This window comes from Gracilinanus agilis, chromosome 3, assembly GCF_016433145.1.
Source record: "Gracilinanus agilis isolate LMUSP501 chromosome 3, AgileGrace, whole genome shotgun sequence".
Lineage (NCBI taxonomy): Eukaryota > Metazoa > Chordata > Mammalia > Didelphimorphia > Didelphidae > Gracilinanus > Gracilinanus agilis.
The window spans coordinates 312,549,184-312,563,261 of NC_058132.1; positions in this window are offsets into that span (position 1 = coordinate 312,549,184).

Consider the following 14,078-nt stretch of genomic DNA (forward strand, 5'->3'; position numbering starts at 1 on the left):
CTTAGTTTCCTCCTTGCCTATTTTGATACCTTCAATTTCTTTTTCTTCTCTAATTGCTACTGCTAGTGTTTCTAGTACTATGTTGAATAATAGAGGCGATAATGGGCATCCTTGTTTCACTCCTGATCTTATTGGGAAGGCTTCTAATTTATCCCCATTGCATATGATGCTTGTTGATGGTTTTAGTTATATATACTGTTTATTATTTTTAGGAAAGGTCCTTCTATTCCTATACTTTTCAGTGTTTTCAATAGGAATGGATGTTGTATTTTGTCAAAGGCTTTTTCAGCATCTATTGAGATGATCATGTGATCTTTGTTTGTTAGACTGTTGATATGGTCAATTATGTGGATTGGTTTCCTAATGTTGAACTATCCTTGCATTTCTGGTATAAATCCCACCTGATCATGGTGGATGATCTTCTTGATTACTTACTAGAGTCTCTTTGCTAGTATTCTATTTAAGATTTTTGCATCTATGTTAATTAGGGAGATAGGTCTGTAGTTTTCTTTCTCTGTTTTTGGTCTCCCTGGCTTTGGAATCAGTACCATATTTGTGTTATAAAAGGAATTTGGTAGGACTCCTTCTTTGCTTATCATATCAAATAATTTGTATAGTATTGGGATTAGTTGCTCTTTGAATGTCTGATAGAATTCACTTGTGAATCCATCAGGCCCTGGCGATTTTTTCTTAGGGAGTTCTTTGATGGCTTGTTCAATTTCTTTTTCTGATATGGGATTATTTAGGTATTGTCTTTCTTCTGCTGTTAATCTAGGCCATTTATATTTTTGTAAATATTCATCCATACCTCCTAAATTGTTTTATTTATTGCCATATAATTGGGCAAAATAGTTTTTAATGATTGCCTTAATTTCCTCTTCATTAGAGGTGAGGTCTCCCTTTTCATCTTTAATACTATCAATTTGGTTTTCTTCTTTCCTTTTTTTTTTATTGAGATTGACCAGTACTTTGTCTATTTTATCTGTTTTTTCAAAACACCAGCTTCTAGTCTTATTTATTAATTCAATAGTTCTTTAATTTTTGATTTTATTAATTTTCCCTTAATTTTTAGTATTTCTAATTTAGTTTTCATCTGGGGATTTTTAATTTGCTTGCTTTCTAATTTTTTGAGTTGCATGCCCAATTCATTAATCTCTGCCCTCCTTAATTTGTTAATATGTGCACTCAAGAATATAAATTTCCCCCTGAGTACTGCCTTGGCCTCATCCCACAGAGGTTGGTAGGATGTCTCATCATTGTCATTCCCTTCAATGAAATTGTTGATTGTTTCTATGATTTCTTCTTTGACAAATTGGTTTTGGAGAATCATATTATTTAATTTCCAATTAGTTTTTGATTTTCCTGTCCAGGTGCCCTTACTAATTATTATTTTTATTGCATTATGATCTGAGAAGGTTACATTTATTATTTCTGCTCATTTGCATTTTTTGCAATGATTCTATGCCCTATTACATGGTCAATCTTTGTGAATGTGCCATGAGCAGCTGAAAAGAAGGTGTATTCCTTTTTGTCCCTATTTATTTTTCTCCACATATCAGTTAAATCTAATTTTTCTAGGACTTTATTCACCTTTCTTACCTCTTTCTTATTTATTTTTTGGTTTGATTTATCTAGATCTGAAAGAGGAATATTTAGATCTCCCACTATTATGGTTTTACTATCTATTTCCTTCTTGAGCTCTGCCAGTTTCTGCTTTATGAATTTGGATGCTATGCCACTTGGTGCATACATATTGAGCAGTGTTATTTCCTCATTGTTTATACTGCTTTTAATCAGGATGTAATGACCTTCCCTGTCCTTATTAACACATCTATTTTTACTTTGGCTTTGTCAGAAATCACAATTGCCACTCCTGCCTTCTTTTTCTCATTTGATGCCCAAAAGATTTTGCTCAAGCCCTTAACCTTAAACTTGTGTATGTCCACCCACCTCATATATGTTTCTTGTAGACAACATATGGTAGGATTTTGGTTTCTGATCCACTCTGCTAATTGCTTCCATTTTATAAGCGAGTTCATCCCATTCACATTCAGAGTTATAATCATCAGTTGTGCATTTGCTGACATTTTTGTATCCTCCCCTATTCCTATCCCTTCTTCTTAAACTATTTCCTTTTAAACCAGTGATTTGTTTTAAGCTGGTATCCCTTATCCCCTCCCTTAATTAACTTCCCTTTCTATGCCCTCCCTTATTATTCCCCTCTTTTTATTTTTAAAGGCCTAATAAATTCCCTCTTCCTTCTTCTACCCTCCCTTTTTTGACCTCCCCACTCCCATGCTCCCCTTGGTTTATCCCTTCTAACTTTCTCAGTAGGGTTAGATTGAGTTTTATATACCAATGGATAATATAGCTACTCTTCCCTCTCCGGGTTTATTACACTGAAAATAAGGTTTAAATATTACCTCTTAATGCTCTCTTCTTCTCCTTCTTATAATTGTATTTGTTCCCCCCCCCCCCCATTCCCATGCCCTCTTTGTGTGTAATAGAATATCCTATTTTTCTTATTCACTCAAGTTTCTCTTGGTGTCCCCTGCTATTGATCCCCCTCTTCTCCACCCCCCATATCATCTTAGACTATTTAGTATTCCACCTTCTCCCTATGAATTATTCTTCTGATTACTATAATAGTGAATACTATAATAGTGAATAGAGTTCACTACAGAGAAATATAGCATTTCTCCACGTAGGAATGTAGATAATTAGATCTCACTGAGGCCCTTAAAAAGGCAAATTTAAATATTATGAGTTTTCTTTCTTTCCCCTCTGTTTCTTATTTACCTTTTCATGTTTCTCTTGATTTTTGTGGTTGGACATCAAACTTTCCATTTAGTCCTGGTCTTTTCTGTGCAAATACTTGGAAATCTTCAATTTTGGTGAATGCCCATACTTTCCCCTGGAAGTACATAGTTAATTTTGATGGGTAGTTGATCCATGGTTGTAGGCCCAGGTCTCTTGCCTTTCTGTCTATCATATTCCAAGCCTTGCAGTCTTTTAGCGTGGAGGCTGCCAGATCCTGTGTGATCCTGATTGGTGCTCCTTGATATTTGAATTGTCTCTTTCTGGCTTCTTTTAAGATTTTTTTCTTTTACTTGGAAGTTCTTGAATTTGGCTGTTATATTCCTGGGCGTTGTCTTTTCTGGGTCTAGTGTAGAGGGTGATCTATGGATCCTTTCAATGTCTATATTGCCCTCTTGTTGTAGAACTTTAGGGCAATTTTGCTGAATAATTTCTTTTAGTATGGAATCCAAATTTCTATTAATTTCTGCTTTTTTAGGGAGAACATTGATTCTCAAATTGTCTCTTCTAGACTGGTTTTCTTGGTTTGTCACTTTCTCATTGAGATATTTCATGTTTCCTTCTATTTTTTCCAGTCTTTTGACTTTGTTTTATTTGTTCTTGCTGTCTTGAGAGATCATTAGCTTCTAATTGTTCAATTCTAGCTTTTAGGAACTGGTTTTCCTTTTCAATCTGGTCATTTCTGGTGTTTAATTTGCTTATCAGTTCATTTGATTTCTGAGCTTCACTTTCCAATTGCAAAATTCTGCATTTTAAACTGTTCTTTTCTTGCCTGATTTCCTTTTGAGCTATTTCCCATTTCTCCAGCCAAATCTTTTCCAACTTTCTCGTCATCTCAGATTTGAACTCTTTAAGAGCTCTTGACCAGTTCTCATTATTTTGGGAGGGTCTGGATGTTATTGCTTGTTTGTTCTCCTCTTCTGTTTGCTCTGTTGTCTGGATTTTCTCAGTGTAAAAGTTGCCAAGTGTTAAAGATTTCTTCTTCTTGTTGTTAATCTTTCTCTTTTAGCCTTCCTGATTCTGGGTTGCCATTGTTAGCCCAGCCCGTTCTCAGCTTTATCCTCACACTCAGGGTTTGTCTGCGCTCTTTAGGCTCCTGAGGTCTCAGGTCTGGTTGTTCTCAAGGTCAAGCCCCCTGGTGGACCCCCTTGCTTGATCCTCTGCCAGAGGTTCCTTTACAGGTCTCAGGAATCTGCTTCCACAGTATACCCGTCTGCACTGGTTCCCCACTCAGGGTTTCAGAGCCTTCACTTGAGCCTGCGCCAGCCTCCGCCCATGCCTACACTCCATGTCCCCGCTCAAAGTCCTTGTGCATTCTTTAGCCTTTTGGTGTCTAAGTCTTGCTGCTCTCAGGAACAGGCTCTAGAGCTGCCAATGACTCAATGGGTACCCCAAACTTGCTTTAACTCTTGTGAGCCGGGTTTGGCACTGTAGGTGGTGTGGAGTGGGGGAGGGTGTTGCTCAGCTCGCATTTTAGTGAGAGCTGTTTCACTCCTTTTTAGCATGGAAATTCCCTGATTCCATGTACCTCCAGTGCTGCGCTCTGTTGTGGGGTCCCTTTGTTCCTATGGATTTGTTTTTATGTCTTCTTGAGGAGTCTTGTATGTTTTGGTTAGGAAAGGTTAAGGAGCTGCTTTTTACTCTGCCGCCATCTTAACCAGGAAGTATCCTCATTTTTTTTTATGAGAAAATTGAGACAAATGATATTGAATGACTTGACTAAGGTAGCCTCTAATAAATGGCTTAAACTAGATATGAACTCTGGTCTTCCTGACTCCAAATCCAGGATTTTGTTCATATGCCGTCTAGCTGTCTCAGGGTAACAGGGGAGTGATATTGTCATAACTACATTTTAGGAATATCCTTTTGGAAGATGTGTTTGAGGGGGTGGGGTATATTGGAGAGAGGAAACTCCTGAAGCAGGGAAACCAATTTGAAGTCTGTTACAATAGTCTTAGGGAGAGGTGCTGAATGACTGAATTAGATTCCATGTATCTACTGAAAGAGAAAGCTTCAAAAGAGTTTTTCATGATCAATTCCATCGATTGAACTTGGAAACCAATTGGAGATGTGGGGTAAGGGAGACGAGAAGGCCAGGAATGATGCCAAAGATTGTAATTTGAATAGCTGGGAAAATGGCTGTACCAGCAAACAAAAAGGGAAAATCTGGAGGAGAAATGGGTTTGTCCTAGAGAATAGGAATTCCAGTTTGGACATGAAGAGTCTGAGATACCTGAAGGACTAAAGGACACATGTGATGAAATAACCTGTTGATAATTTGTAAATGTAGGATTAGAGTAAATAAGAGATAATCAGGTACTGTTAGGAAGATTTGAGTTATCTTAGACATGAAAATTGATTTCATAGGAACTAATAGAGTCCCTGAAGGAGAGAACATACAGAAAAAGAAGAAGGTCTAGACAGAACCCTAAGAGTTGCCCCTTCTTACTGACCAGGAGAAAGATGCAGATTCTCAAATGACACTGAGAAAGATCCAAAAGATAAGTAGCAGGAGAACCAAGAGAGAACAACAGCATGGAAGCCCAGTGGAGGAGTGAATGTCTTAGAGAGGAGATCCATAGGATCAAAAGCCAAAGAGAAGTCAATTAAAATAAGGAGTGATGAAAGATCATTTGATTTGGCAATTAAGAGTTCAGAGTACTAATGCCAAAAAATTTAAAATGAAGAAAAGAAAGGAGAAAAAAGGGTCAGATATTTAAAAAGGACCCAAAAGAAAGTAGAAGGAACTTCAGAGATACAAATAAGTAGCGTATTTTAGAAGTACAGTGTTAAATTGATTAGACATTAGTCAAATTACACACACTAGGGATTCAGAATTTCACATGCAACCCTCTTCTCTTCTTTTCATAGTTGGAAAAATTATGTTCATCAATTTTCATAATAATAAAAGAGAAAATTTTTAGAAAGAGTGAGATCATCAGCAAAGTCAGAAAAAACCTTTATGATGAAAAGCAGAGTTGGAGACGAGATGGAAAGGAGCTGAAAAGAAGGCAATATGCATAGATAAAACACTTTCAGCAGGTTAAAGTATTAAAGGGATATGAAACAAGAGTTTAAGGGAGTGCAAATAGAAGGTTGTTGTTTTTCAGGTAGAAGTAATCTGATCATGTTTATTAGTAATAGGGAAAGAATCAGTTAGAGTAAGCTTCCTGAGAATGTGAGGAAGAGTATTATTGTGCGAGAAGGTACCAGGGAAAATAAAATGAAAATAGATCAAGGACACAAGTGCAGTGTTTGTACTTAAGCAAGGAGAAGGGCCATCTCTGAACCAGATACAAGAAATAAGGAGAAAATGGGAGAAGATTCAAGCCTTCAGAAGCTTCCTATGACCTCTAAGATTAAAATTCAAACAGCCTACTACTGAAGAACCAAATATAGCTCCATACTATTTTTCTAGATATTTCACATTATTCTCCTTTCAAATTCTCTCCATTTCCCCTAAATTGGCCTATTAACTATGTCCAGAACTCATATTCCATATTTTGCCTTCCTTTATATTGAGAATGTCTCCAAGATCAGCAATGCATTATACCTTCAACTTTTCCTTTCAAAATCGTAACCTTTTTTTTTCTTTTGAGTCAGTTTATGTGACTCTAATAAGTCTTTGCTTCACATTTAAGATGCACTTCAAATAAATTGAAATTTTGTCATCTCATTGAAAGTATCTTGTTTAAAGACTTTGTATTTTGGTTTGCAAAGCACTTTACAGACATTTATTACATCATTTGATCTTCTCAACAATCCTGTGAGGTAGGTGTTATCTCCATTTTGTAACTGTGGAAACTGAGGCTTAGAAGATAAGCAACTTATATAGCCTTTCTCTTTAGTAAGTATTTGAAGGATAAATTGACCTCATGTTTTTCTAATTCAAAGTCAATAACTATATCCACTATGCCATCTGTCCACTTTGTGTACATGCTGATAGAACATAAACTCCTTAAAGGTAGGAGCTGTTTTGTTGATAGCTTTGTAGTCCCAACACTATCCCAGTGCCTTGCCTTTAACATTTGTTGGATTACATTAAAATTTAATGATAAGAAAGGACGCTAAGAAAGACAGTGTCTTGTCCCATATGACAAAGATAGTCAGTAGTATGTTGGGAATGGTCCTCTTGGAATGCAAGACATAAAAAGTAAATGTAGATCTTTGGAATTGCTTGCTCATCATGAGACCATATTTCTGATGATATTGTAGAATAAATTTCAAAATGATCATTATTGCATAATTTCATCAGAATTGGCAACCCTTTAGCTATCATAAATTACAACCTCTTTATGTCATAGGATCACAGGATAATACATTTAAAACAGGAGGTGACATTGGAGGTCATCCATATCTTAATCATTCTGTCTTTATGAATTGCTTTATCAAATATTTCCAGCCAAACTGATGTACATGTTGTTGCCAATGCTTGTCCCCATACTTGTAATACAGTCCTACTTCACACTCACCATTTTGATTCCATTATTTCCTTTGTTTGAGTAAAGGGATAACAATTAGATGAAGTCTTTCTTGTTGCTAATGTTTTGAAAGAGTTTGTCTTGCATTTGTTTTGTATGTACATGTTGTTTCTTCAGTAGAATGACAATTTCTCAAGGGTTGATTGTTTCTTTTATCCCTTTCTATTCCCAGCTCTTAAAGATTGCTTGTTGATTATCGATGAATGCATTTATCTCATGTCCATGTGTTTTCATAGGTGATTATCTCCTGCATGATATCAGCATTAATTCCTTTTCTGTTGTTAGTGCTCTTGTCTTGGAGATTACTTTGTGTCTACTTTCTATATCTTTTGTATTTAATTTTCTGAGTTTTTATTATTCTACCCAATAGAATATAGTGTTCCTTGAGAAAGGTTCTCTTTCATTTCTCTTAACAAATGTTATTTATTTTTTAAAAACCCTTATCTTCTGAGTTAGAATAGACCCAAATTATCAATTCCAAGGCAGAAGGGCAATAAAGACTAGGTAATTGGAGTTAAGTGACTTACCCAGGTTCACACAGCTAGGAAATGTCTGAGACCAGATTTAAAACCAGGACCTTCTGTCTTCAGGTCTGGATCTCTGTCCACTGAGCCATCTAGCTGCCCCTATTTATTTGTTTGTTTGTTTAACTATCTATCTGCTTGTTTGTTTGTTTAATTGTTTGTTTGTTCATTTATTCTAAAACTTTACCTTCCATCTTAGAATCAATACTGTGTATTGGTTCTAAGGCAGAAGAGTGGTAAGGGCTAGGCAATGGGCATTAAGTGACTTGCCCAGGGTCACACAGCTAGGAAGTATCTGAGACCAGATTTGAACCCAGGACCTCCCATCTTTGGGCCTGATTCTCAATCCACTGAGCCACCCATCTGTCCCCTCCCTATTTATTTTTAACATTCATTTAAAAAACATAAATTCTAAATTCTTCCCCTCTGTGTAAATGGAATTAGCTCATCCTCATTCATTGTTTAGACTCTAGCTATCAGAAATAATGTCACCCCACCCAACTTAGAATTAAGTGGGAAGGGGAAGGTCTGTTACCCACACGTGATAGTAAGTAACAAATCAAAAACAAGGGACTGCCCTTTGGGCAGTCCAAAACAGTGTTGAGGCTGCCATTTGTCCATTTGAAATTGGAGGTGGATGCAGGAAGTGACGAAAGATACTATCTTTTAAATATGATGGGAAATTCCTGTGCAGGGGTTGGTGTTTTGAACTTGGTATGGAAGGATCTCTGGTGGGACCTCAGACTGCTTCCCTTTGAATTGTCACCTGGGTAAGTTAGGCTGACTCTCTCTCTCTTCCCTTGGCATTTCTTCTAGCCTTAAGGAGGCCTCTCTTATTGGAGGAGGTCTTGTGGCTAGAAGCCTTGTTTAATTAATCTCTGTCCCCCTCTGCTGGGCCTCTAAATTCCACCTGGTTCAGGCCTCGGGTCTGGGCCAGAGTTTCTCTCTCTCAACTTCCCTATCTTCAACCTTCCTAATTGTAAATAAATCACCATAAAATTCATCCTGACTTGGCTCTATTTTAATTTAAAATCTCGTTAAGCGATTTCTGGTGACCATACCTAAAATATCTAGTTTCCCCTCTTACACCTCTCCTCACCTACCCCACCCATTGAGAAGGCAAGAAACCTGATATCAATTATACATGTGAAATCATACAAAATATTTCCATATTAGCCATGCTGCAAAAAACAAAAACAAACCAAAAAACCCAAGAAAAATAAAGCAATTTTTTTGCTTGAATTTGTATTTGACCTCCCATCAATTCTTTCTTTAGAAGTGGATAGTATTTTTCATCAGAAGTCCTTTAGAATTATCTCAGATCATTGTATAGTTCATAATAACTAAGTCATTCAGAGTTGATCATCATTATGATACAGTTGTTGTGGCATACAATGTTCTGGTTCTGCTATTCTGTATCAGTCTACATAATTTTTCATGCTTTTTCTGAAATCATGTGTTCATCATTTCTTATAGCACAATTGTACTAAATCAAAATCATATACCACAATTTGTTCAGCTATGTCCCAATTTATGGACTTCTCATCAATTTCCATTTCTTTGCCACCACAAAAAAGAGCTTCTATAAATATTATTCTACATATAGTTCTTTTTCCTTTTCCTTTGATCTCGTTGGGATATAGGTCTAATAGTGGTATTACTGGATCAAAGGGCATACAAAATTTTATCACCCTTGAGTATAGTTCAAAATTGCCCTCCAGAATGTTGGATCAGTTTTTGCATTGATTTTATTAACCTCCCTTTTGATTTTCCGGATTTCCAATTTGTTATAAAATTGGAAATTTTAAATTTGTTCTTTTCCCAGTTTTAAAAAATTTCATTGGTTCAACTTATTGAGATGCTCTTTCTCTAGTTTATTGATATAAGAGTTTTGGAGATATAAAAATTCCTCTAATTACTGCTTTGGCTGCATTTATAAGTTTTGTTATGCTGTTATCTTGTTATCATTGTCTTTAATTAAATTATTGATTATCTCTAAGATTTGTTCTTTGACCCACTATTTCTTTAGGAATATATTACTTCATTTCCAATTAATTTTTTAAATCTCTATTTCCATGTCTTTTCATTATGACTTCAAAAAGTGCTTTTAATATTGTTGCTTTTCTGCATTTGTTTGGGAAGTTTTTAAAGTCCTAACACATGGCCTATTTTTGTGAAGGCAACATATACAACCAAGAAAAAGGTACACTTAAAAAATTCCTCCAGTTTTCTCCACAGGCCTAACATAATAAATTTTCTTAATGTTCTATTATCTCCTTAACTTCTTTCTTATTTATTTAGCATTTGATTTATCTAGGTCTGAGGAAAGAAAGTTGAGGTCCCTCACTAGCATAGTTTTTTCATTTTCATCCTGTAACTCATTTAGCTTTTCCTTTAATAATGTGGATTGTCTACAATTTGGTGCATATGTATTTAGTGTACATATTACTTTACTGTATGTCCCTTTAAGCAAATGAAGTTCCCAAGCTTATCTCTATCAGGACTCTTTTTGCTTTTGTTTTGTCAGAGATCATGTTTGTTATTCCTGCTCTCCCCTTAGATGAAGCATAATAGCTTCTGCTCTTGCCTCTTATTTTTACTGTTACCTTTTTTCAAGTGTTTTTCTTGTAAGCAACATTTTGTTGAATTGTAGTTGCTAATCCATTCTGCTATCTGCTTCTGTTTTATGGGTCAGACCATCACATTTACAATCACAGTTTTGATTACTAACTCTGTATTTCTCTCCATCCTATATTTTCCCTCTTTATCAACATATGTTTTTAGTTTGTCCCTCTTCAAAAGTTTGTTTTGCTGCTGAACAAAGCCTTCCTTAATCTGACCTCCCTTCTACCACCCTCCCATTTTCTCTTATTCTTTCCCCTACTATTTTTCTGTTGGGTAATATCGATGTCTATATCCAACTGAGTATGTATGGTATTTTGTCTTTGAACCTGATCCAATGAGAGTGAGTGAAGTTAAAGCATTCCCCCTCCTCCCCACATCCCCAGTCTTCCCCTCCACTATGATATTCCTTCCTTGTGCACTTCTCTTATGTGAGATAATTTTCCTGATTCTTCCTCTGTATTCTCCCTTCTCCCAGTGCATCTCTCTTTCTCACTCCATAATTTTTTTGAGATCACCCTATCATATTCAACTCATACTTGTGCTTACTCCTTTTAACTTCTCTATTAATGATAAAGTTCATAAGAGTTACCAATAGCCTCTTTCCACATAGAAATGGAAAATTTATATATAAAAGCAATCTGCAAGAGTGACTGAAGCAAATGAGGCTGACATAAAAGGGTTTTGCATTCATTGCTCACTTTATGACCAGTCATCTGACCATCTTTGGGCTGATAGCTTCGAAACTTGCTTTTAGAACTATTGTATTTGCTTCAAAGACTTGTTGCTGTTGTTACCCTGGCACATATTGCACGTTAGACTTACCCCATACAGTGGTGTCACAGATCTCTCCAGCTTAACTTATAACTTTTCTTGGGCTAGAAAAATGTCTCATTTTGGCCTTTCATTAGCTATGGCACTGCAGAATTTGATTTGATTTGTTCTTTTAAATTTTTTTGAGAGGGAATGTTGGGAGAGTTCAACTGATTTGCTGCTTCTAATCTGGCATCTTGATTCTCCCCTCCCATTCTTTAAATTTCTTACATTGTTTCCTCTGTACCCACCACAGTACCTGCCAAGTAGTAGGTGCTTAATAAATGCATGTTGAATGGTTAGACTCTGTCCTTAGCTAGCCTGGTTTAAAGATGGTAGTTACAGAATCCCTTACTGAACTAGTGCTTAAAGCTTTTTGTTTGTTTGTTTCTACTATAGCTTGTATTATGTTGGAATAACTTTTTAGAACTCAAAGCCACAGAATTGTGAAGCATTCAATTAGAGCTCAGTGGAGAACCACTGGATCAAACAAACAAAAGAATTAGTATCCCATCTCAGAATAGCTCATAAGGAGTTTGATATGTTAGATAAGGAAATATTCTGAGTCTCATGGAACACATCATGTGGTATATGCATATGTGATTCTTAGCTTATATTATTCTGCTAGCATCAGTCATTTTCTATTTTAGAATCATGCCCTATAGTTAGTTATATATATTTCTTATTTTGCCTTCTAGAACTATAGAGATTATGTTTATTTTTCTTTGTATCCTCACATACTTTCCTATAGCACACTTTTAAGAATGTTTATTGAATAATGAATGTGTGAATGTTTCTTTGTTATAAAATTCCATTTTGGAGTGACACATCATAATTATCACCATTTCTTCATTTCTACAGGCTTAAATAGGATTATAAATTCCTTCTCTTTTCACTGGGAGAACCTATAAAAGTTTAGCAATGGTTCCTTGGTATTTACATGGTATATTCTTCCTAAAAGACTGTCCACAACCCACTTAGATAATTGTATTCCTTTATCTTGTCTCTGATACTGCTAATATTAACCTATGGACATTATGTGTGTGAATGTAAGCTCCTTGAGGAAAGGGACAGATTCAATTTTGGTTTTGTATCCTCATCATCTAGCAGAGTAACTGGCACATAGTAGGCACTTGATAAGTATTTGTTCATTTAGTCCAACAAACATTGTGACTAAAGATCCCATTCTTCTATAACAGAGTAAAACTCAGGTCTTCAGGAAACTTAACTGTACCCCCTTTCTCACACTCTTTAGTGATTAAATCATTCAGACAAAATGAAGTAGAGCTTTGCAACAATTTTCACCATAATTCATGTCAAAGCAGCTACAGTTGACAAAGAGGAAGTTCTACTTTTCAGAAAGATATAGATTGATTGTTCTACCTTGACTAAGTCCAATTCTCAAATTGCTCAATCAAATCTTCTCACTTTGCCAATGGTGACAGCCAGAATCTCTTGTCAACCTCATTTGCTTCAGTCACTCTTGCAAATTGCTTTTATCACCAACAATTGAAGTGCATAATAATAAATGCTTGAAATGAATAAGATGGAAAAGCCAAGTACACCTTTCGTCAAATGTACACGAGGTAGTTTCCCCCATTTCCATGGTCATCAACAAATATTTTGAGGGATATAAGCTTGTTATTCTTATCATAATAGTAATGATCATAAAATTACTTTTAAAATCATACAGTTTCTATAAAAATTTGCATTTATATTTTCATTATGTTCATCTGGTTTGGAGAAAAAAATTCCTTCTCAAATTTCTACTTAGAACTAAATGATAGGTTTCAAAATGAATTTACAGCTTAAAGAAAAACTCATCATTGGTTCCTACTGGCTGACTACTAATTGTCATCTCTGAAAAAAAAGAGCTGAAATGATAAAAGAAAAAGCACCAAAGAATGCAGTAATGAAGTTTTACTTTGGAAGAAGTAATAAAATGAAAAACAGAAAGGCAAGCAGTGAATGACCCAGCCAAGAAATCATTTATGGGATCTTTTGATAAACTCTAGCAAAGATGGCATTAAGGCAAAGATCCTTTGCAATTGAAAGACTTTAAAGGTTGAAAAATAGAAATTCAATATGTTTTTCTTACCATCGTGTAAACAAAGAAATCCATATATATCTTCTTTCGTAAATACACAGTTGCAACGATTCATTTTTATGGCCATTTCTCAGTAAACCATCTTTCACTTTGATAACATAATTATAGTGGAACAAGAAATTTCTTTACTGATGCTGAGATCTCATTTAAGCTCCTACAAGTTTCCTATTTAGATTGTACCTTGTACTTGACCTGAATATTGTATGGTTATTGATAGCAACCCTATGAGAAGTTTTGCCAATCTATTTACTGAAATTTCATTATCTGAAACAGCCTTGTACCCCACTCCCACTCCCACTCCCACATGCTGAGAAAGGAAGTTTGAGATTGTTCTTGATGAGCAATGAGCATTAAAAATAAGCTACTAATCCAAACTAATGATATCTGAAATTTCTATAACTTCTTTCTTTCATTATGTTGGAAGAGTAGTCATATGGAAACAGACCATACATAACCTTGATTGTTAGAACCTACATTGGAGGGAAGAATTCAGATAAGAGGGAGATAGTATGAGAGGGAAACAGGCTGGGCACAACACATATTTAACTATCAGGTGGAATTCTGCATACTAACAGGACCCTTTTTAATGATGAGGGCCAAGTACAGGCAATCCCACACTTGTACTGACATTTGCTTCTTTAGCCAATACCAGAGTTCTCTGGGATAACACTAATTTTTGCATGATCCTCTGAAAACTATTAGTTCTACCTTGTC